General features: G+C 32.7%; 1 long non-coding RNA gene across 2 annotated transcripts; it reads right to left on the bottom strand.

The window, feature by feature from the left end:
• Positions 1-6,542: 6,542 nt before the first annotated feature.
• On the bottom strand, positions 6,543-22,414 carry LOC125681111 (uncharacterized). 2 transcript variants are annotated; one of them, XR_008799901.1, is made up of 3 exons: positions 22,302-22,414; positions 21,930-22,010; positions 6,543-6,825 (listed from the first exon to the last, which is right to left on the bottom strand). It is a non-coding gene; the product is annotated as an uncharacterized LOC125681111 (long non-coding RNA). The 2 variants fall into 2 exon arrangements; XR_007372162.1 differs by lacking the exon at positions 6,543-6,825 and adding an exon at positions 19,109-20,477.
• Between the last annotated feature and the right edge of the window lie 471 nt (positions 22,415-22,885).

Here is a 22,885-nt window from a genome sequence, read left to right on the forward strand (position 1 = left end):
TGTGCCTGCTCTTTGTATGCACCAGTCTTATAGAAGGTGAGAACTTATGAATTATCATAGAAATAAAAAAAGAATATTTTAAAATTTCATACAAGACGAGGCAAAAGTGATTTCAATGATATAGATGAAGTTCAACAATTTTCTTTTATAATACAACTCACCTGCTCTAATTTTACTGACTTGTAAGAATTCGTGATCAGTAGTAAGCCTAGAATTATTGATGCTGCTTATACCGGAGTTTAGTAGTTTTTGTTTGTTTCACGAGCCTTCAAGAATTTTCACTCATATTGATACGTCACTAATTGTGCGTGAAGTACCAAAAATTGAGACCTATGCTTGGTCTTCAGCGCCGTAGCAGTAAGGGTTCCTTTATGTGCAAACGCCTGCCTTGAGACGATCATACCGTATTTAGCGAGACACAAATTTAACGATCTGTCCATAAATCATGGGTATAGATATTTAGTGAGACCTAATTTTAGCGACTTTATAATTCCAAGAAAAATAGCTATTATCGCCAATATAAAATGAATATTGGCGATATTCAATTTTAGCGATCACAACACTGTCGTTAATAATGAAAAAATTTTGCTTATGCAGTATTTGTAAGACATGGTGTTCAAAAGTATGCGTAGCATTTTTTATACTGATACTGCATACCCCGGCCTTCAGTAGTAGGCCTAGAATTGTTACTAGTGTCCAGTTGTAGGTCTAAAATTATTGATGCTGCATAACGTGTGGGGGTCCATAATAGGTCCCCATAAACCTTTGCTTGTCGTAAGAGGCGACTAAAAGGGACGGTCCTTCGGATGAGACCGCAAAAACCGAGGTCCCGTGTCACTTCAGGTGTGACACGATAAAGATCCTTCCATGCATAAAGGCCGTGCGCCCAGCATAGGCCTAAATTTTGTAGCCCTTCACCGGCAATAGTGACGTTTCCTTATGAGTGAAAAATTCTCGAGCGGGATGTTCAACAATATACAATAAATCAATCATAGCGGCAAAGCCAAGTAAAAGGACATCTGACGTTTAGAATTCCCCAAGTCAGTTTTTAATTTTTTTTTAGGTTAGAATTTAAATTTAAACAATATGAAATGTGGAAAACATCCCTTCGTCTTGCATATACTTTGCCTATAGTCTCTAGGTCAAAGGTTGTGAATTCCATTCCTAAATAGATGATTCTGTATACAATAGAATCAATAGACCCGAATCCTATAATTGCCTAGATTCTCCAATTCCATGTGAAATATTCTAAAAGCGACATCGAGCTGCAACAGATGAGATTAACATTTCTTGCTATGAAGCAATTCATTTACAATGACAAATTAGATATCCAGGTATCTCATCAAATTCTGTATTTAATCATTCCCTCATTGCAAAAATCGGGGTCAGATTTAGAAACCACCTCTGCTTGGCCGTGATCGTCATAATAATGATATAGAGGAAGCATTTCGTACAATTCAATTATCAAGTAAGCTACACAATTGTCCTACAATGAATTGTTTCCGTCGAATATATCCCATTAACCTGTAAAAACTACGAGAGTTTGAAGCAATAAAACATCCTACAATTAGAGAACTTTGAACCAGCCGAACAGTCATTAATTAACCTATTAAAAGTTTGAAAACTTTGACCCATTACTAACATGTTTGTGATGCATCACCTGAAAATTCGCTGGGTTCACTCAAGTGACTAAGACAAATAATTCGTTCTGCGTGGACGAGTTTCTCTGTATGTGAAGAATTAGTGTGTGTCGCATTCTGTTGTATAATTGAAATGTTTGTTATGTTTGTCGTCGCTTTTAATTATATTACCACGCAATAAAACTGTTGAGGCATCAGATTTAGTCAACAAACGTCGAAGTGGCCTCTTTACACCAAATCATTTGCAAAACTATCTTTTGTTTTGTAGCAAAAAGCATTACAGAGATGACGCAATCAGAAACCTGTTTCACTCATTACGTCATTTCCTCTCTGCATCGTGAATGCAAAAATGACTTGGACTGTGATACCTACATGACTTGTTGCCAAAATACAAGAAACAGTTACTCGGTGTGCACTCCATTTAAAGGACGAACTCCTTTACAGAAGTCAAGATTGAACAATGCAGATCAGGAACCACAATACAAGAACTATAACTATATTTTCAATTTGCCACAGCCATCCCCTATTCCTCTCCCCATACTCGACCAATCATATCGAATAAAATCATGAAAAGACACGTGCTATTCCAAAATCTGAGACAAACTGTGTAGATGAAATGCTTCAAATGTCTCGAATATTTTAAATATGTTTCTGGACACTACAGGGGATACAAGTCAATAACTCCCCCTCTGCCCCTCCCAATGGTGGGCAAGATGCCGATCATCGAGTTTCAAGTTGGGCGTACGTATATAGAACAAATGAATGATACACGTAGTGTTGAGTTTGGATATAAGATGAAAAACTTGATGGGATAGACATGTTGTTATTCGTTCATAGCGAGGAAAATGAATGTATTAAAATGTATGAAGTATTTCATAAGCCATTTATGCATATATCAATTCATCTGTATTTGAAACTTGGTATAATACACGTGTATGCTGATCAACTGAATTAAATGCATTAACGAAATTTTATTTTGTTTTCCTTTTACCATCTCAATGGAGACTGTTATGATTTCAAAAATAATTGTTACAGATGTTTGTCGAAGGAAAATATGAAAATATTACTTGCCTTTTGATTTCAAAAGGAAGTCCGTCATGTAATACGAAGGTTTAAGACTAAATGTAAATTACCAAATTAAGCACACGTGCCTGTGGTCATACCTTGCGAAGTCAAGGAGTTTGCTGTTTGTGCACCTACGCCTTGCAACAATCAAGGGTTGTTTGTATTATGGGGGTATGAAAACAATGGATGGATGGGGTATCCCGGTTATGCAGGTGAAAAGGTGAAGATAACGAACAGTGATCAATTTCATAACTCCTATAAGAAATGCAAAATTAAGAGTTGGGCAAATACGGACCCCTGGATATACCAGAGGTAGGATAAGGTACCTAGGATAATTAAGCATCCCCTGTCAACCGGTCACACCCGCCATGGGCCCTCTATCTTGATCAGGTAAATGTAGTAATCCGAAGTCAAAATCAGTGTATAAAGAACGACCTAACAATTGGTTTAAACACGTCAGACAACATTTGACCCAATGACAGGTTGTATTGGCAAACTATGTCGTTATAAAAACCATATAATTTGCGAAATGCTGATTTTACACGAGACTGTTGATACCCCTGAAACATCAACTTGTTTGTCAGTAGCCTGCTTCGACTTTAAAAACTGATCATATGCAGAACAAGCTCTTGCGAATTGAATCACTTGATAGACATAAACACCATATACAGGTGATACTGGAATATTGCTACATGAGAAGTTGACGATGAAGAAGCTGTTTAAAGTCATCCCATTTGCCACAAAGTTGAGTTGTTCTTTTGCCGTTAACATCTATCTTCAATAAAATATCTAAATACGAAGCAGATGTGGAAGATTATGTGGTGTCTTTTATTTATCATGCTCCCATTGTTCTTGCACCCCCTGTAATACAACCAAAGAGAACATTTATCCCTTGTGTGTTGTAATATATAAATGTAAAGATTTTTATTTTCAAGTGGAGAGATCAATGTTTTCATGCAGAAATAAAGTACAAATTAAACACGTAAGGTTTATGTTTGTCATTGTAAAATTGCTGGAAAATACACAACCGTGGAACATACGTATCCGCTCCTGTTCGTTATGAACATCCCAAAAATGGGGGGAAATTGTCCCTGGACGATAAATCTATTTCCATTTGTGCCACTTACATCTAATTGGAAATCAAGGAATATAAATTGTTTTTCTTTCCTTCTGTGCAATAAAAAAAATGTTTGTTGTGATCCATTGAATATTGTATAATGAAATTTGTTGCTTCCAAGATCGATGATTCATTGTTGAATGTTTCCATAATTAATTAGAATATTTACATTTCTTGTGTTTATTGTTTATGGAAAATTGATCGGTATTCACTAGACAAATTCTGTCCTCTGAGCCTCAATAACTTTATAAAATCTGCTACAATTTTGTTAGCAGTCTTCACACTCTTCAAACCACATATATATTATCTTTGTCACAATGCACCATAATAAAGAGTATGATTTTATTAGATTAAAAACTTAATATTAAACTATTGATCATGAAGCCCTGATGTAGGGAATTTCATAATTTTGGTAGAGGGCGGCGTGCGCTTTATAATACACAGAAGTAATTAAAGAAGGTGGCATGTTTAAAATATTAAATGCATTTTCACCATATACCCATTTGGGTCCCACCCTAGAGATAAAAAGTATAATCACTCTTTTACCTATTAATTAAGCCTGCCCTTGATCATAAACCCTTCGTGAAAGAGTCATGAATTTTACAATTTCAGTAAGGGGGGGGGGGGGGGCTTGTTCTCTTCATAACCATACGTATAGCTATAATTTCTTCAAGCTGTGCAGGATTAAAGAAGATTTGAAAGAATTAATTAAGCATAAAACTCCACCAGAACCCCTGAGATGGGGACCATGAATCTAACAATTTTGGTAGACACATCTTTGCTCATCATACTACATGTATATGCACACGGTTTGTTCGCTAGATGTCCCTGAGTAAAGAAGATCTTTTAGGATTACATTTGTACATATCTTTTCTACAGCTTTGACCCCTCCCTAGCATCAGATTAATTTGACTCCACCTTTTAGGCTCCAGGGATTCTGTGACCATGGAATATACGATTTAAGTTTGCCTTACCCCAAAGATACCAAATTTGATACATACGCTTTCAGAGAAGTTCATTATGTTCAAATGTTAACGCACGACGGACGAAGACGTACAAATATCATTTGTAATAACATATATAGACAGGAAATTGTTTTGTTTGCATGTTTAACAAGATGTCTTTGTGAAACACGAATGCCCCCGATAATGGCCAATGCCAAGGATGGCCAAGGTCACAAGAACAAATATCTTGGTACCAGTAGAAAGATCTTGCCACAAGAAATGTTCATGTGCAATATGAAGCTCTAATATATACCATTTAGAAGTTAAGACCAATGTCAATTTTTTAAAAAGTAGGTGAAACTCCAAAGGTCAAGGTTGGTACTCACGGAAAGGTCTTGTCCCAAGGAATATTCATGTGAAATATCAGAGCTCTAGCACTTACTGTTCAAAAGTTATTAGCAAGGTTAAAGTTTCAGACAGAATGACAGACAGGACAAAAACAATATGCCCCCCGATCTTCGATCTCGGGGGCATAAAAAGGATGTACACAACCTTATTTATGTGTGGGCTTATTAGCTTATTTTTAATTGGAATTCAAAATCTACATGCAATGTTTATATGCATGGAAAAGGTGTAAAAGCGGCAAAGGGCAGTATACCTTGTTTGCAAACACACAGGCACTTAAGAGACTGGGGTACAAAGAAGTCGATGCTAAAAGAGAATTAATTTTCAATGTCACAAAAAGACAGACTAACCAGCAGAAAAAAATACTTTGAGAAAAAAGATTACTGTAGCTAAATTTTCTTGTATCTTATACATCTGCAAACAAACATGAATGAAGTCAGCTATGGTTAAATTGTGGCGTCATGCAGAGGATTCTTTTTCATATAAACAGAGTAACATTGGAAAACAAACCTCGAACAATACCTGGAAGTTTCAATAGACTGTGGGTTTGATTCGTCTGACCGTAGGTGATTTAAATTCAATCTTGTATCTATAAATAATACAATGATTGGAAATATTTCTTTTTGGAAATTCCATGCAACTGACGATGATCAAACGAAATCCCCACTTTCATCACTCTGAAGAAAGCTATGAGAATTTGTAGAGGATAATTTGATGTGATTGTTTGTATTACGTCCCGTTGATAATTTTTCACTCATATTGAGACGTCACCAGCTGTAGGTGAAGTACCACAAATGTAGACCTATGGTTGGTGATCAGGGCCATCTTTATCGTGCTAACGCCTGCCGTGACACGGGACCACCGTTTTTAAGATCATATCCGAAAGACCCGTTGTTCTCACTTCTAAATGCCGAGCGTTTTGGCGAAGAAGCAAGCACTACCCTATTGACCTATGTTTACATATTAGGTTTGACGCGGGACTTGAACGGTTAGAAGGCGAAAGCTCTACCACTGAGCCACCGTGACCGGTCATTTTGTAGAGGAATGGAGGAAAAACATAAGGTCAATAACTGTTTGAGATGGATCACTTCACATGTGACAGTTGAAACTGAAATGTGTTAACGACAGATTTTAAATACTATGAACACATAGATGTGCCAAAGAAAGCATCTCAATGATGTTAACTTTCATTTAATTTATAGCTTAATATCTTGTTGACAGTAATGTATTATGACAGGACGTTTTTACATATGTTACTTAAAAGTAGAATTTTAATTTAGCAATTAAAAAACAATCAACTAAGGAGAACATCATCATGGTGTTTAAATCTGTTGACGTATACTAAGCACATCTCTTATAAAACGATGACAGCACCCCAATTTTTTATTTGTCAAATAATAATTCATTTTGGTAACATTTTGTAGTTTTCTGAAATTTTACCCTCAAATCTTAAACCGTCTCATTGTACATTATGTAATACAAAAATTGCATGTGCAGCTGTACAATGGTAGTTTTAAATCACAAGACTTGACATGATTTGTTCGTTTGGCAAATCTTTGAGACAGTTCCAGTTGACAAAATCATGCGCTACAAATCCATAAATATTCGTCTTCATGTCTTGGTAATCTGCCTTCTCTTGAGGTTGATTTATCATCTGAGAGAGAAATGTGACTAAATATTAATACTCACATTGCTAATGTGGTACATTTTATATTATTTAATCTTATATGAATAATCTCATCTACATGATATTAAGCATTTCTAACGGTCTAAAACCTTGTAAATATTCGCTAAGATTCTCTCTCTCTCTCTCTCTCTCTCTCTCTCTCTCTCTCTCTCTCTCTCTCTCTCTCTCTGTCTCTCTCTCTCTCTCCTGGGAAACTGAAATAGTATTGTAACAATAGTTCTGTTATGATCTTTACTGAAATCAACCAAAGAGTGCGCCTCCTTGCGAGTAATGGAAATCAAATGACAGCTAGCGTTCTCTCTGTAAAAGGAAAAGAAATTCATTAAAGCCACTCTGCAATGTTTTCTGCAGTGTTCTACGACGAAGGTTTTTTATTTTATTTTTTTGGTGAAAAATGGTCACGAATCTCACGCGTTTTAATCTGGAACTCCAGCGAGATTTATGGACTGTGAAGTATTTTTCAGCATTTCTTTAACCAAGTGAACATTTATATCATTTTTATTCTCTTAAGAATTAATTTGTGTTGATGTTTGAAATTTTCTACGTGAATACCCAATCGTGTAAGATAGCACTTCCGCGATACTCTGAATCTTTTAACAATATCCAATTTTTAAAATTTCTATAGATTAAATACTTTACAACCAATCTAGAATACCACACCCAAGATACTCGGAACATTTCAAATCCTACATAACGAATAAGACCTGAAGAAATAGTCGATCTATCTCTGTCGTCCAGTGTCATATTAAAGACTCCCGAAATGAATGATGGTGATGATAATGATAAATACCGGTAAATGCTAAAGGAAAGACCAATACGTCTTTAAACGAAAGAACTCTCCAGTAAAATGAGGTTAAAAAAAGTTTATGAATACACATTTCTGTGAGAGAAAAAACCCATTTTCGGCAAAATGCTACAAATTTGCTTACAATCAGACAGGGGGTATGAGATAAAAACAAATAGAAAGTATCGGTAAAAACTGTGACAAAAAATAATCCATGTCCGTTGTTTAAAAACAGGTGAAGATAATGAACAGTGACCTAAATCCTATAAAGAATACAAAAGTGATAGAATGGCACACCCAGGTCCCTGGAAACACGAGGGGTGGGATTAAGTACCAAGGAAGAATAATACACCCTTTTGTCCGGCCAAACCCGCCGTGATCCCTCATGTAAACTGTAAACAAAGTCATTGGTATAAAACACGTCAGACAACATTCGACCTAGTGACAGGATGTAATTGCAATTAAGATCGATATAACGACCGTAGAATTTGCGAAATGCTGGCTTTAAGGAAATTGTTGAAACCCTTGTAACATCAACTTATCTGCTAACAACTTGCCTCGATTTAAAAATTGATCATATGCAGAACATGCTCTCACTTATCGAAACTGATGAGAAGGGTGACCACCATATTCAGGCGATAATGGAATATTGCTACAGAAATATAGAAAGTTGAGGATGGAGAAGCTGAAGCCGGTACATATTCTGCATGTATGATGCAACCTCTCTCATTCTTTCATCACTTCTGGTTTACTAAATACAAAAGGATAGATGGTACTCGTTTTTTGTGTGTCTAATACAAGATTTTCAAATTTCTCTTATACTCTTTATCCATTCTGATTAAGTGTCATGGTCTTCCTCTCTTGCATAATATTGAACAGAATTCATAATGAAGACACCGATCAAGTTCTGCTGCCAATTTTTCTCCCTGAATTTTGGACATTTTTAATGTACAGGGATTTTGTTTAAGATGGTCTATATACCTAGGCACTGTAAAGTTTGTTTGTAATCAAAAAATTGGAATGCAATAGTAGGAGTATATTTGTAGGAAATACAATCATGATGCAGATATGTCTATTTTGTCTATTAACAGTAATAACTTTCATTCATACATGTATGTCGATTCGATTTATCCCCGTGAGCTCGAAATAAAGGACACCACAGAGTCGTCCACTTCTGCTTCATACCTAGATATTTTATTGAAAGTAGACATTAATAGTAAACTGACAACTCAACTGTATGACAAACGGGATGATTTCAGCCTCCCCATCATCAACTTCCCATATTTATGTAGCAATATTACATTATCACATGCATATGGTGTTTATATCTCTCAACTTATTCGATACGCTAGAGCTTGTTCTGCTTATGGTCAGTTTTTAAATAGATGAAAGCGACTGACAAACAAGTTGATGGTGCAGAGGTTTCAACAGTCTCGTTTAAAGTCAACATTTCGCAAATTCTATGGACGTTATAACGATCTAGTTCGTCAATACAACCTATCATTGGATCAAATGCTGTGTGACGTGTTTGATACCGAATGTTAGGCCGTTCTTGGCACACTGATTTTGACTGCGGATAACTCCGTTTACCTGTTCAGGATATAGGGCTCACGGCGGGTGTGACCTGTCGACAGGGGATGCTTACTCCTCCTAGGCACCTGATCCCACCTCTGATGTGCCCAGGGGCCCGTGTTTGCCCAACTATCTATTTTGTATTGCTTATAGGAGTTATGAGATTGGTCACTGTTCGTTATCTTCACCTTTCATATAGAACTTGAAATATGATGGAATACGAGACATAACTCTTTTTTATGACCAAGAATTTGCTTATATTGACGGCATCTCTTTTGTTGTTAGTAAATTTCAGTTTAAGAAACCAACGGCACGGTTTAGAAGAATTTTCATCCGTAACCCGCAGTATTTAAAGAGTCCATCCTCGCAGCATTCAGTCTGTATTTTGCTATTGAAAAATCCACGTATGGACTTGCTTGGTCTCCTTCAGATGATCTATGTAAAAATTTCAAAAGAAAAGTGTAAGGTTTTGTGCAGATGTGATATGCTAATTTTTTTGTTGACGTAAGGTGAAAACGAGACATTGTGTATTGGGGGAGGGGGGTATTAGTGGACTTGTAAGATTCCCCACATTTTCTACATGTATGGAAAAACAATTGCTAGTGAGTGTTCTAATCCAAGGATCTTCTCGCTGTCCACGACTAGTTAAAGTTAAAGTTGGGCTGTTAGAGTGATGGTACCCCCCCCCCCCCCCAATAATTATAATCTTCATGGACAGTATAGAATGATCCGGGGAATTGAAATATTTATAAAGGAGTTAAAATTACCTCCATCATCAATTTGAAATCTTTGTCACGATATTCTTTTATGTAGTCGTCCCTTAGTTTCCGCGACGTAAACCAATCCGGAAAGGCTACACTCAATTGCGTAGACAACGTTAGAAGATTTACAAGTCAAATGTTGCCAACTTTTGGAATAATACTTGGAAATTGAGTTTGCAAACGTAATATCCGTCACCCTTCGGATTAACGTGGTTCTGATAAAGAAGCAGAATTATATTTTCTATTCTTTAATACATTAACTTGATAAACTCCATTGAATATTCATTCGTGGAATTTCAAACAAAAACATAAATTTCTCATTCCTTAAGGATTCAAGCGAATGTTCTCTCAACTGAAGGGAGCCATGCAAAGCAATATTACTTCGAAACATGCGTCCAATTGAATGTAAGACTGCGAACGCGTGTCACAAAAACTCTTTTCCGGTGTAGAGCAAGGCAGTAATCCGCGGATAATTACAGGTCACGTCATGTCTCGGGGGACACGGAATCCGCGGATAATTACAGGCACAGTATTTAGCGCACATTATATACTAGTGCAATTATATCATAACTTGAACATTTTCCATTCAATGATATACTTATATATACACAAGTTATATAAATGCAGTAAAAAGTAGTCAGGTTTTCTGAAAGGTGGAAAACAATTACATTAATAGGACCTAATAGTAATACTTGGACAGAATTCCGCATCTCTTTGTTAGTTCATAGCATATGATTGGTTGATTGTATCTTGCTTAACGTCTCGCTCGAGAATTTTTCACTCGTATGGAGACGTCACCAAGATCGGTGAAGGGCCTATGCTCGGCGCTTATGGCCATTGAGCAGTGAGGGTTCTTTAGCGTGCCACACCTACAGTGATACGGGACATCCATTTTTAAGGTCATCTCCGAGGACCCGTGACATTTACACCTGATGCCGAGCGGTTTGGCGATGGAACTGTTTGAACGACTTAGGTCGCGGTCGGTATCGAATCCCGGCCTTCCGCATGTGGGGCGAACACTCTTAACCTCTCGGTTCATAGCATATAGTGACAAGAGTAAATTACATACATAATTACATATATATCAAAAAACAATATTTACCAATACTAATAAAAAAAGATCTTGGTTAACATTTATTGAGTCTAGAAGTATTTCAACTTTCTGCAGGAATTCCCCTAATTTACTTAATTCATTGACATTTAATGATTTTCTGTAGACCATAATTGTAGAAGCGTATACATATCTAACCCTTATTCATTGTACAGCCTTCTGGTTTTATTAGTTTAACCATTATATTTCATCGACATTTATATACGAAACAATTGGGACTTTATCAAATTCCGTGCATCGTATGATGTACTTTTCCTTCAAGTGCAATGAGAGATCAAGTGCAGTGATAAAAGGAAATATACAAGAAAATTTAAGTATAAAATATATAAGAAAATTACGTTTCAAATAATGTATATGAACGATATAATGGTATCAGTACATGAACGTAAGAAACCAGCAGATATATTGATTTTCACAGCACCTCATAGTAACACCTGAGTCTTGATAATTTGTTTCACTCCAGACATGTGGCATCATTTACATAAACATGAAAAATGTCAATAATGTGACACGAATGTACAGAAGATCTTACTGTAGGTCTGTTGTGGCGTTGAGATTAGTGTATGAATAATGTGAAGGTACGTGTAACTATAGTACCACATCAAAAGAAGACGGAGGCGCTTTTTCGTCCATACAATTGTCCTTCCTGGAATCAACCCCCATTATCTTGTATAACATAATTTAATCTTAACTTTCAGACAATTAGTTGGAAAATCAAAAGATGTATGCTATTCGTAATTAAATTTTGGTCATTCATTAGATTTCTTGTGGTAAAATTTTATACCCGAGACCACTTCTTTGATATAATGAGAATGAAATTTCTATCGACTTTTAACATAATTTGAAATCGAACTGATTTGCTTCTGCTAATAACAGACACCCCTAGTCTATGCAAATGTAGGCCTATAAAAAAAACTCTCTCTCTCTCTTTTAAATCTTGCAACGCTGAATTTAAGTTTAAATTTCGATAACAAAACGAATGAAAATCAATCTTATTATGTGGTGTATGGATTTGATGTTTGGTAAACTTATTTACTGATATGAAAATTGTTATTTGCATCATCTGTCAGTATTTTTCAAAGCATGCCTCTTCGCAAAATAGATTAAAGAAAGATAACTCTTGTTTCTCCTGGGGGAAATCTAGACTATAATATAAATACAACCGGCTTTGTTGATTATGCAAAACATAAGCTCCCCCTCTTTTGTGTTTTATTCACTATCACCAGTATCTGTTTTTTTATGGCGGGGGGGGGGGGGGGTATTCTACATAGCATTGAATGATTTCAATTATGTTATTGCTTTTACAGTGTTATACCTGCTTTGATATATATTCTAAAAATGCTATCTCGATTTGGCGAGGGTTTCGGACTTGATATACAAAACTAAATTATATTCTTCCCAGTCCATCAAATCGGAACTCAATATGCTATTTATTGATTTTATTATATATGTAATATTTCACTATGTCTTATTGTTCGTTCTCCCCGCATGTGGAAGGCCGGGGTTCGAATCCCAGCCGCGACAGACCTAAGTCGTTAAAAAACAGGTAGTGACAGTTTCATCGCCAAACGCTCGGCATCAGGTGCAAATGTCACGGGTCCTCGGAGATGACCTTAAAAACGGATGTGCCGTGTCACAGTAGGTGTGGCACGCTGAAGAACCCTCACTGCTCAAAGGCCGTAAGCGCCGAGCAAAGGCCTAAATTTGAAGCCTTCACCGGTCTTGGTGACGTCTCCATATGAATGAAAAATTCTCGAGAGAGACGTTAAGCAAGATACAATCAATCAACCTTTATTGATTTCATTGTATATGCAATATTTTATTATGTCCTTTATTGATTTCATTGTATATGTAATATTTTACTATGTCCTTTATTGATTTCATTGTATATGTAATATTTTACTATGCATTATTGATTTCATTGTTTATGTAATATTTTACTATGTCCTTTATTGATTTGATTTTATATCTAATATTTGACTGTGTCCTTTATTGATTTCATTGTATATGTAATATTTTACTATGTCTTATTGTTTTCATTGTATATGTAATATTTTACTATGTCCTTTATTGATTTCATTGTATGAGTAATATTTTAATATGCATTATTGATTTCATTGTATATGTAATATTTGACTGTGTCCTTTATTGATTTCATTGTATGTGTAATATTTTACTATGCATTATTGATTTCATTGTATGTGTAATATTTTACTATATATTATTGATTTCATTGTGTATGTAATATTTTACTATGTCCTTTATTGATTTCATTGTATGTGTAATATTTTACTATGCATTATTGATTTCATTGTGTATGTAATATTTTACTATGTCCTTTATTGATTTCATTGTAATATTTTACTATGTCCTTTATTGATTTCATTGTGTATGTAATATTTTACTATGTCCTTTATTGATTTCATTGTATATGTAATATTTTACTATGTCCTTTATTGATTTCATTGTATGTGTAATATTTTACTATGCATTATTGATTTCATTGTATGTGTAATATTTTAATATGTCCTTTATTGATTTCATTGTATATGTAATATTTTACTATGCATTATTGATTTCATTGTATATGTAATATTTTACTGTGTTCTTTATTGATTTCATTGTATATGTAATATTTTACTATGTCCTTTATTGATTTCATTGTATATGTAATATTTTACTATGCATTATTGATTTCATTGTTTATGTAATATTTTACTATGTCCTTTATTGATTTGATTTTATATCTAATATTTGACTGTGTCCTTTATTGATTTCATTGTATATGTAATATTTTACTATGTCTTATTGTTTTCATTGTATATGTAATATTTTACTATGTCCTTTATTGATTTCATTGTATGAGTAATATTTTAATATGCATTATTGATTTCATTGTATATGTAATATTTGACTGTGTCCTTTATTGATTTCATTGTATGTGTAATATTTTACTATGCATTATTGATTTCATTGTATGTGTAATATTTTACTATATATTATTGATTTCATTGTGTATGTAATATTTTACTATGTCCTTTATTGATTTCATTGTATGTGTAATATTTTACTATGCATTATTGATTTCATTGTGTATGTAATATTTTACTATGTCCTTTATTGATTTCATTGTAATATTTTACTATGTCCTTTATTGATTTCATTGTGTATGTAATATTTTACTATGTCCTTTATTGATTTCATTGTATATGTAATATTTTACTATGTCCTTTATTGATTTCATTGTATGTGTAATATTTTACTATGCATTATTGATTTCATTGTATGTGTAATATTTTAATATGTCCTTTATTGATTTCATTGTATATGTAATATTTTACTATGCATTATTGATTTCATTGTATATGTAATATTTTACTGTGTTCTTTATTGATTTCATTGTATATGTAATATTTTACTATGTCCTTTATTGATTTCATTGTATATGTAATATTTTACTATGTCCTTTATTGATTTCATTGTATGTGTAATATTTTACTATGCATTATTATTATTGATTTCATTGTATGTGTAATATTTTAATATGTCCTTTATTGATTTCATTGTATGTGTAATATTTTACTATGTCCTTTATTGATTTCATTGTATATGTAATATTTGACTATGTCCTTTATTGATTTTATTGTATATGTAATACTTTACTATGTCCTTTATTGATTTCATTGTATGTGTAATATTTTACTATATATTATTGATTTCATTGTATATGTAATATTTTACTCTGTCCTTTATTGTTTTCATTGTATATGTAATATTTTACTATATATTGTTGATTTCATTGTATATGTAATATTTTACTATGTCCTTTATTGATTTCATTGTATATGTAATATTTTACTATGCATTATTGATTTCATTGTATATGTAATATTTTACTATATATTATTGATCTTATTGTATATGTAATATTTTACTATGTCGTTTATTGATTTCATTGTATATGTAATATTTTACTATGTCCTTTATTGATTTCATTGTATATGTAATATTTTACTATGTCTTATTGTTTTCATTGTATATGTAATATTTTACTATGTCCTTTATTGATTTCATTGTATGTGTAATATTTTACTATGCATTATTATTATTGATTTCATTGTATGTGTAATATTTTAATATGTCCTTTATTGATTTCATTGTATGTGTAATATTTTACTATGTCCTTTATTGATTTCATTGTATATGTAATATTTGACTATGTCCTTTATTGATTTTATTGTATATGTAATACTTTACTATGTCCTTTATTGATTTCATTGTATGTGTAATATTTTACTATATATTATTGATTTCATTGTATATGTAATATTTTACTCTGTCCTTTATTGTTTTCATTGTATATGTAATATTTTACTATATATTGTTGATTTCATTGTATATGTAATATTTTACTATGTCCTTTATTGATTTCATTGTATATGTAATATTTTACTATGCATTATTGATTTCATTGTATATGTAATATTTTACTATATATTATTGATCTTATTGTATATGTAATATTTTACTATGTCGTTTATTGATTTCATTGTATATGTAATATTTTACTATGTCCTTTATTGATTTCATTGTATATGTAATATTTTACTATGTCTTATTGTTTTCATTGTATATGTAATATTTTACTATGTCCTTTATTGATTTCATTGTATGTGTAATATTTTACTATGTATTATTGATTTCATTGTATATGTAATATTTTATTATGTCCTTTATTGATTTCATTGTATATGTAATATTTTACTATGTCCTTTATTGATTTCATTGTGTATGTAATATTTTACTATGTCTTATTGTTTTTATTGTATATGTAATATTTTACTATGTCCTTTATTGATTTCATTGTGTATGTAATATTTTACTATGTATTATTGATTTCATTGTGTATGTAATATTTTACTATGTATTATTGATTTCATTGTATGTGTAATATTTTACTATGTCCTTTATTGATTTCATTGTTTATGTAATATTTTACTATGTATTATTGATTTCATTGTTTATGTAATATTTTACTATGTATTATTGATTTCATTGTTTATGTAATATTTTACTATGTCCTTTATTGATTTCATTGTATGTGTAATATTTTACTATGCATTATTGATTTCATTGTATGTGTAATATTTTACCATGTCTTATTGTTTTTATTGTATGTGTAATATTTTACTATGTCTTATTGTTTTCATTGTATATGTAATCTTTTACTATGTACTTTATTGATTTCATTGTATATGTAATATTTTACTATGTCTTATTGTCTTTATTGTATGTGTAATAGTTTACTTTGTCTTATTGTTTTTATTGTATGTGTAAAAGTTTACCATGTCTTATTGTATATGTAATATTTTATTTTGTCAACACAGAGTCCTGATTATGCGTTAAAATTTTCCATTAAAAAGGAAACTCTAAAACAATTTCTAATGTATGTCTTAATATAAACCTTATAAAGTATCGTAGAACCTATTTAAGACCATTCTATGATCTCCCTAAGTATGTGAAACGAAATTGACCTAGGAATATCTTACTCTAAGATGCCCTTATATCGTCTTTGAGATGTGTTAGATAGAAGGGACTTTATTTTACATTTGATTTTTTATCTAGATGTCAAAGATTGCAGCACAATTTTCTCTTTCATAGTGATTTCTATTTCTATTCTTTTCTTTTTTAATATAGACAAAATATTAACTTCTAGGACTGAGACCATGAATTAGTAAAATTATAATTTTAGGTACAGGTAAGCTTAACGTGAACGTTCACTCATAAACTACACTTGCTGCTAGGTATCTGGATAATTTCAGCATGGGCCTCCATACCTCTTTTTTTTCTTTTTTTTTTTTTTCTTTTTTTTTTTTTTTTTTTTTGATTTTGAATAATGACAAATACACTTGAAACAGCTGAATGTTGAGTTTTGAATAAAAGGGTCAAATCTAATGCAATAATCCATATCGTATTATATGTATATAATAATAGTCCGCTTTGCAAACTTTTTTTCACATTTTCCTAATCAGGAGAGAACATCCTACAAGCACATAGTCACATACTGTAAATGCAGGCGCTTGTTTTACCGACATATAGATAATAAACCTTATGATCCTAAGATGCTTCAAATGTTGATTAATATATAATGAAGCAAAACAGAGTTTAGGTTTTGATTTCTTTTATTCGGAATAGTGATTTGTGAATTCACAAGTAGTCCTTTGACCAGTGAATAATGGGGTTATTTTATTTCGTAGGAACGAAATTCATTTCGTGGTAACGGATTCTATTTCGTGAGAACAAAATCAATTTCATGGGAACGAATTTTATTTTGTGGAAACGAACACACACACACACACACACACACACACACACACACACACACACACACATATATATATATATATATATATATATATATATCATCTACCTGTCCTAAACCAGCCACTGAAATTTGCATAAGTTGTCGCAAATATTTATACAATCTGACTGGAGGCACGTATACTAAATACGCATCACCCGTCTCTTTTCATATCAATGTTCAAATGAAATATTCATTCGTAGACCACATTTAGTTCACGATAATTTGTCCAGTTTGAACTAAAGAGAAACCCACGATAAATCAATACATCAATGGCTTTATTTCTGAAAATCTAGATCCACCAAGTAAATTCAAAATGAGACCTAGCAATCATACGACCTACGAAATCTACCCTCCTCCCAAACAAACTATTTTCAAAAAACATACAAATGCTTCTTCTGTACTGTTTACTGTTGTGTTTGAGTTTTTCTTTCCTTTTATATTGTATTCATATCTAGATACCGATTCTAGATGTTAATTGTATGTTTGTGTATATGTTGTAATGCAGGACCACAATGGAAACTAGCTATATGCTAATTTGTGTTATCCTGGATAAATAAAGGCTACTATTATTATCTGCGTGCCCTAAATTTACATGGATATTCTAACTTGATTTGAACATGTTGTGACTTGATTTGAACATGTGATATTGTGACAAATATTTGTACAGCGGAATGGAATACACACTAGGACTAGATAATACCATACAATATACATGTAATATACAAGTTTCAAATGAACTATTTACACCTGCTCATTTCATCGTTCTGTGTTACGTATATCTTACGTACGTCAACAATAAAATGTTCGGATCTTTTATAAGTATTTGAACTATATTTAAAGAGAAAGTCAGGATAAATATTCGTCATCTGATGTTAACAAACGGTCACCACGAAGTGAAGCACGGTGTATGATTTATAAATCGGTTTTTTTTTTAACCCATGCAAAGAAATGAATGTCAGGCAAGGTACACCACACAACCGGGGAAAGATTCGGGTCTTATGATATTTCTATAACAGTGAGGTCAGAGAACGAAACCGGTTTGCTGCTCACAGATGAAAACAAGAAAGAAACGAAATTACGAGCATTAAGACTGATGATCATATTTCATATTCATTAGAACATACTTTCTATTCATTGACAAATGGGAAAACAAGGTTTATTTGTAAAATACTTTTATATTATGATATTGGTGGTACATCGTAGTCTGCGTTCGTTAATTTCTTGTTGCACATTTTGTGTTCTGGAATTAACGGGTAAGTGATGCAGTTAATGAATTCAATCAGGCGGGGATCTACACGACCCGTCAGTGTAGCAGAGGGCCAGTCGGACTCCAAATAGTATATACATGTACCTCTGTGAGCTAAAACATTAAGGGCTGCTGCACATTTAAACTGCTCATTCACTGTATTACCCCCCCCCCCTTGTACATGATTAAAAACAAAAACATATTTGTAGTGAGAAAATGCGTGGGAGAAACGAAGGCAGAAAAGTAGATAATATTGTGCAAGATTTAATTGTAAAGAGAGAGAGAGAGAGAGAGAGAGAGAGAGAGAGAGAGAGAGAGAGAGAGAGTCCATATAGTTTTATTTTTTGGGAACATTGTATAAGAAATTAAGATTTATTCAAGAAATAAGTTTTAAAAATTTAGTATGAGGGCATGAACTGTTACGCTTGAAAGTAAGTAAGTAATTTTATTTATTATAGTGGCATGTGTACATATATTCATACATCCAATTTCATCACAATATACAAATCAATAAACACCCGGCCCGTCGGGCTTATATGCTACTTTAAACGTTGATTTAATAATATATAATGCAAATAATTGCGCATAATAACATTTTCTATAATTATATATACATACATGTGTATACATGTATAATAAGTATATAATGTATAAATAGCTCAGTTGTTGATTTTTCCAAATGTAATAGATTGTCTAAGAGAAAAGGAGGAGTACAAGTATTTTGCTAATTGTCTTGGGTAGTTTGTTATTAACATTCAAAGAACCTCTACATCTGACATTGACATCTGATCAAATCCCGTGTTTTCAAACAAAGTTGTTCTGAGTTTAGAATACAATGGACAATAGAGTAAAAAATGAATTTCGTCTTCCACACAATTTAATGAACACAATGAGCATATTCTTTCAACAGCAGGTTCCCCATAATATCTTCCCGTCTCTATTCTTAAAGGTAAACTACCACATCTAAACTGCGATATAATTGACCTAAAGTATTTTGGCATATCCAATGTTACATAATTTTCTCGACCAAAGGTTGATTTTATAGACACATACGTATGCCGGCGTGATGCGCTGCAGTGTATACCCTCATGTATTGTCAAATATATTTCATATTTACAATTTACTTTAATTTCTATCGGAATTCATAGACGTACTACATGTATATTGATTAAGATTCATACGCGCATTGGTCACATTTGCAACGCATTCATGAGAAAATAGCCATCAGTACAATCTGTATCTATCAAAGGCAAAAACATTCGGAAATGTAAATACGTGTATATGTAAAAGACATGAAATCTAAATCCCCAATATAGTAATTTGTTATAAAGGATCATCATCTAGAACTATGTAATTTCCCTTCTATGGTTAGATAACTCTATTTTTAGTACGATTTTCAGAGCGGTCTTGTTTGATGTTACAGTTAGTGTGGTAGATGAAGTTTGATTTGATTGCTTGTACATGTCACCTCGTGACCTATTACGGGAACCGTGAATTAAAATTAGCTATATACTGCAGGTCCATATTGCAATTCCACATAAAGTGAAAACTGACTTACTGAAGCATGTCTAGGGTTTTGCGGAGGGTTGTAATTTCTTGCAGAACAATTTGTTGAAATCATATTATGAATAATTTAGTATTCATTGTAAGCTGTAGTACTTATTGCCTCCTCACATTTCCTTCGATTTCAAACAGCTTTGTTCATATCAGAGGCACTGAGGCACATCTTGGTTGAAGAGCTCTCGTGTGTATACTATTGGTGCAATGCTTGCTTCCTTTGTCTATAAAGTAGAGTTAGCAGGATTAGGCAATTTTGCAACCTCTGGTATGTATGTCTCTATACGGTTTTATAAACCTCCAGAATTATGATCAGGAAAGCGCGTGGTATGTTAATTTTATTTCATTATTTTCTAGTTATTATTCTAGTATTTATTTTATTTTATTTTATGAGAGAGAGAGAGAGAGAGAGAGAGAGAGAGAGAGAGAGAGAGATTAAATGATTTTAGTACAGTGACACTATTTCATATTGTTTTTTCAGATGCTGATACTATCTGATGAAAGAGCTTAAGTAGTAAAAAACAAGCTTTTATTTTTTACACATGTAAGTGTAGTATTGGGGTGAAAGAAATAGATATCAACAGTAATTTGGTGACAGTGGTTTCACTCGCAGTAGGTGCTACTTTCTCCAACTGTTGCCTCTCTGTCACATGACTAGTTTGAGTGTATTTGGAGGGACTTTAAAAAAAAAAAGGAATACAGGGTAATTTCACCGAATACTCAAATCATCCCCTGCATCTATTATTTAGTATTGTTTACCAACGTACCGGACATTCGCTCCCTAGATATACGGTTGATTTTAAACTTGTCCGCTGACAAACGGGTGCGGTTGCAGGTGCAAGGCCTGCTTTTCAGTTTAATAGGTTTACTTGATTGCCATGCATGGTTGTAACAGAAAGCGGAATGCTCCGCATTTCCTTGCAGTACTATGTATTTTATAATTTTTAATGGTTTATATAAATACAGCCAGCACTTCGGTACAACTTAAAATTAACGTAGATAGTATTTATTATATCAGTATCTCTATTTCTAAATGAACAATTTAGAATTTGTCGTTCCCAGAAATTCGAAGAGTCAATCTGTTTTCTCTTCGTACATATTCTCCTAAATATAAAAAGTAAAAAAAAAAAATGTAGATTTTACAAGCAGTATCCTGCAGAGGAAATTCATGCCTGTCCGTGTATTGGTTTATTTTTAGTAAAAATGATTGATATAAAATTAAATGGCGTTATTGTATTGTGATACTTTAAACTCTGTTCACGTCTTGTGTCGTGAACATTCGTGTTATTCTGGCTGGTGAAAAAAAAAATCCATATTAAAACTTTAAAATGCAAGGATGATATTAAATTCTGAATCTTGTGGTAAAAAATGTTCTTGTAAGAGAAGAAAATAAACCCAGGACAGCGTCTGATACAAAACTATAAACATATAAATTATTTTTTATCAGTTCTATCGGAATATACCAATATACCTTGTAAACTTCAATTTGTCATTTTAGGAATTACTCTGTGTTGTATTTAGGTTGTATGTCTAGTTGAAGACCATTGCTTTCATCGAGAAATAACTGCATAAGGACGTAAATGTAATTCTATGAAAGAAGTGTACAACCATTGATACAATGTAGTCTGTCGATGGATTAGGAGAAACATCTGCACGTCAAAGGAGTTCTCACGTACCAACACTATCGTTCTCTGGTGAAGTCTGGCCACACTCTTTGTGGGATTATCCATTCTTACGGGTTTTATGAACTGCATGAACTTTTTATGAAAGGAAAGAAAAATTTAGGTAAAGGACAGAACATGTTCCCACAATATATATCAAGAATGCGGTTGTTTTTTTATCTGATTTGATTCGTACTAATAAAAAAAAAAGATAAACTACGTTACAGATAAATTTTTGTACTCCCAAAACAGCAGAATCTCTCGCAGCCATTTCATTTTACAATGGGTGTATTTTTAATAATATTTTTTTATGCGCGATGTAAAGCTTACAAGGTACATCTAGAACAAAACTAAGAATAAGATAAAATTTAATAAAACACACTGTACCTTAAGGTAAATAAAATTTACAAAGGACATCATAGGGTATGTGCACCAGTTATCTTTTCCTTTTCTTTTAATGCAGTCAATAAATGCATGCACTTCAAAATAGCTACATGTAGTTACTTTGCCATCGAAAGCATCGTCGGAAACCGGAAAAAAATCTTATCTTGACAAACCACAAAGTATATGTATACGCAGAAAACAGTATAAATAAAAATTCCAAAATCGTTAAGATATTTTTCTTCCTTTCTTTCAAAAAGGAATTGAAAATGCACGGGAACCAAAAATAGATAAATAAAAATGAAGAGGATGAGAATATTTTAAGAGGATATATATCTATTGAATGAAGGAGCAAAAAACTTACGTAATAAAATCTAATATTGGTAAGTAAGATAAAACGCAGGTCGCTGAAGTCGAACTTCAATAGATATCGAATGCATAATACATATGTAGACATGCAACTAATATTTTCTCAGGAATTTCAAATAAATCTCGTGAAATAAGTGACTTGAATAAAATGAAACGACGTCTTTAGGAACCTGAATAGAAATATCGATATCATCTCTTATGGACACCCTGTTTAATCTTAC

The sequence above is a fragment of the Ostrea edulis genome, chromosome 2, assembly GCF_947568905.1.
Source record: "Ostrea edulis chromosome 2, xbOstEdul1.1, whole genome shotgun sequence".
Taxonomy (NCBI): domain Eukaryota; kingdom Metazoa; phylum Mollusca; class Bivalvia; order Ostreida; family Ostreidae; genus Ostrea; species Ostrea edulis.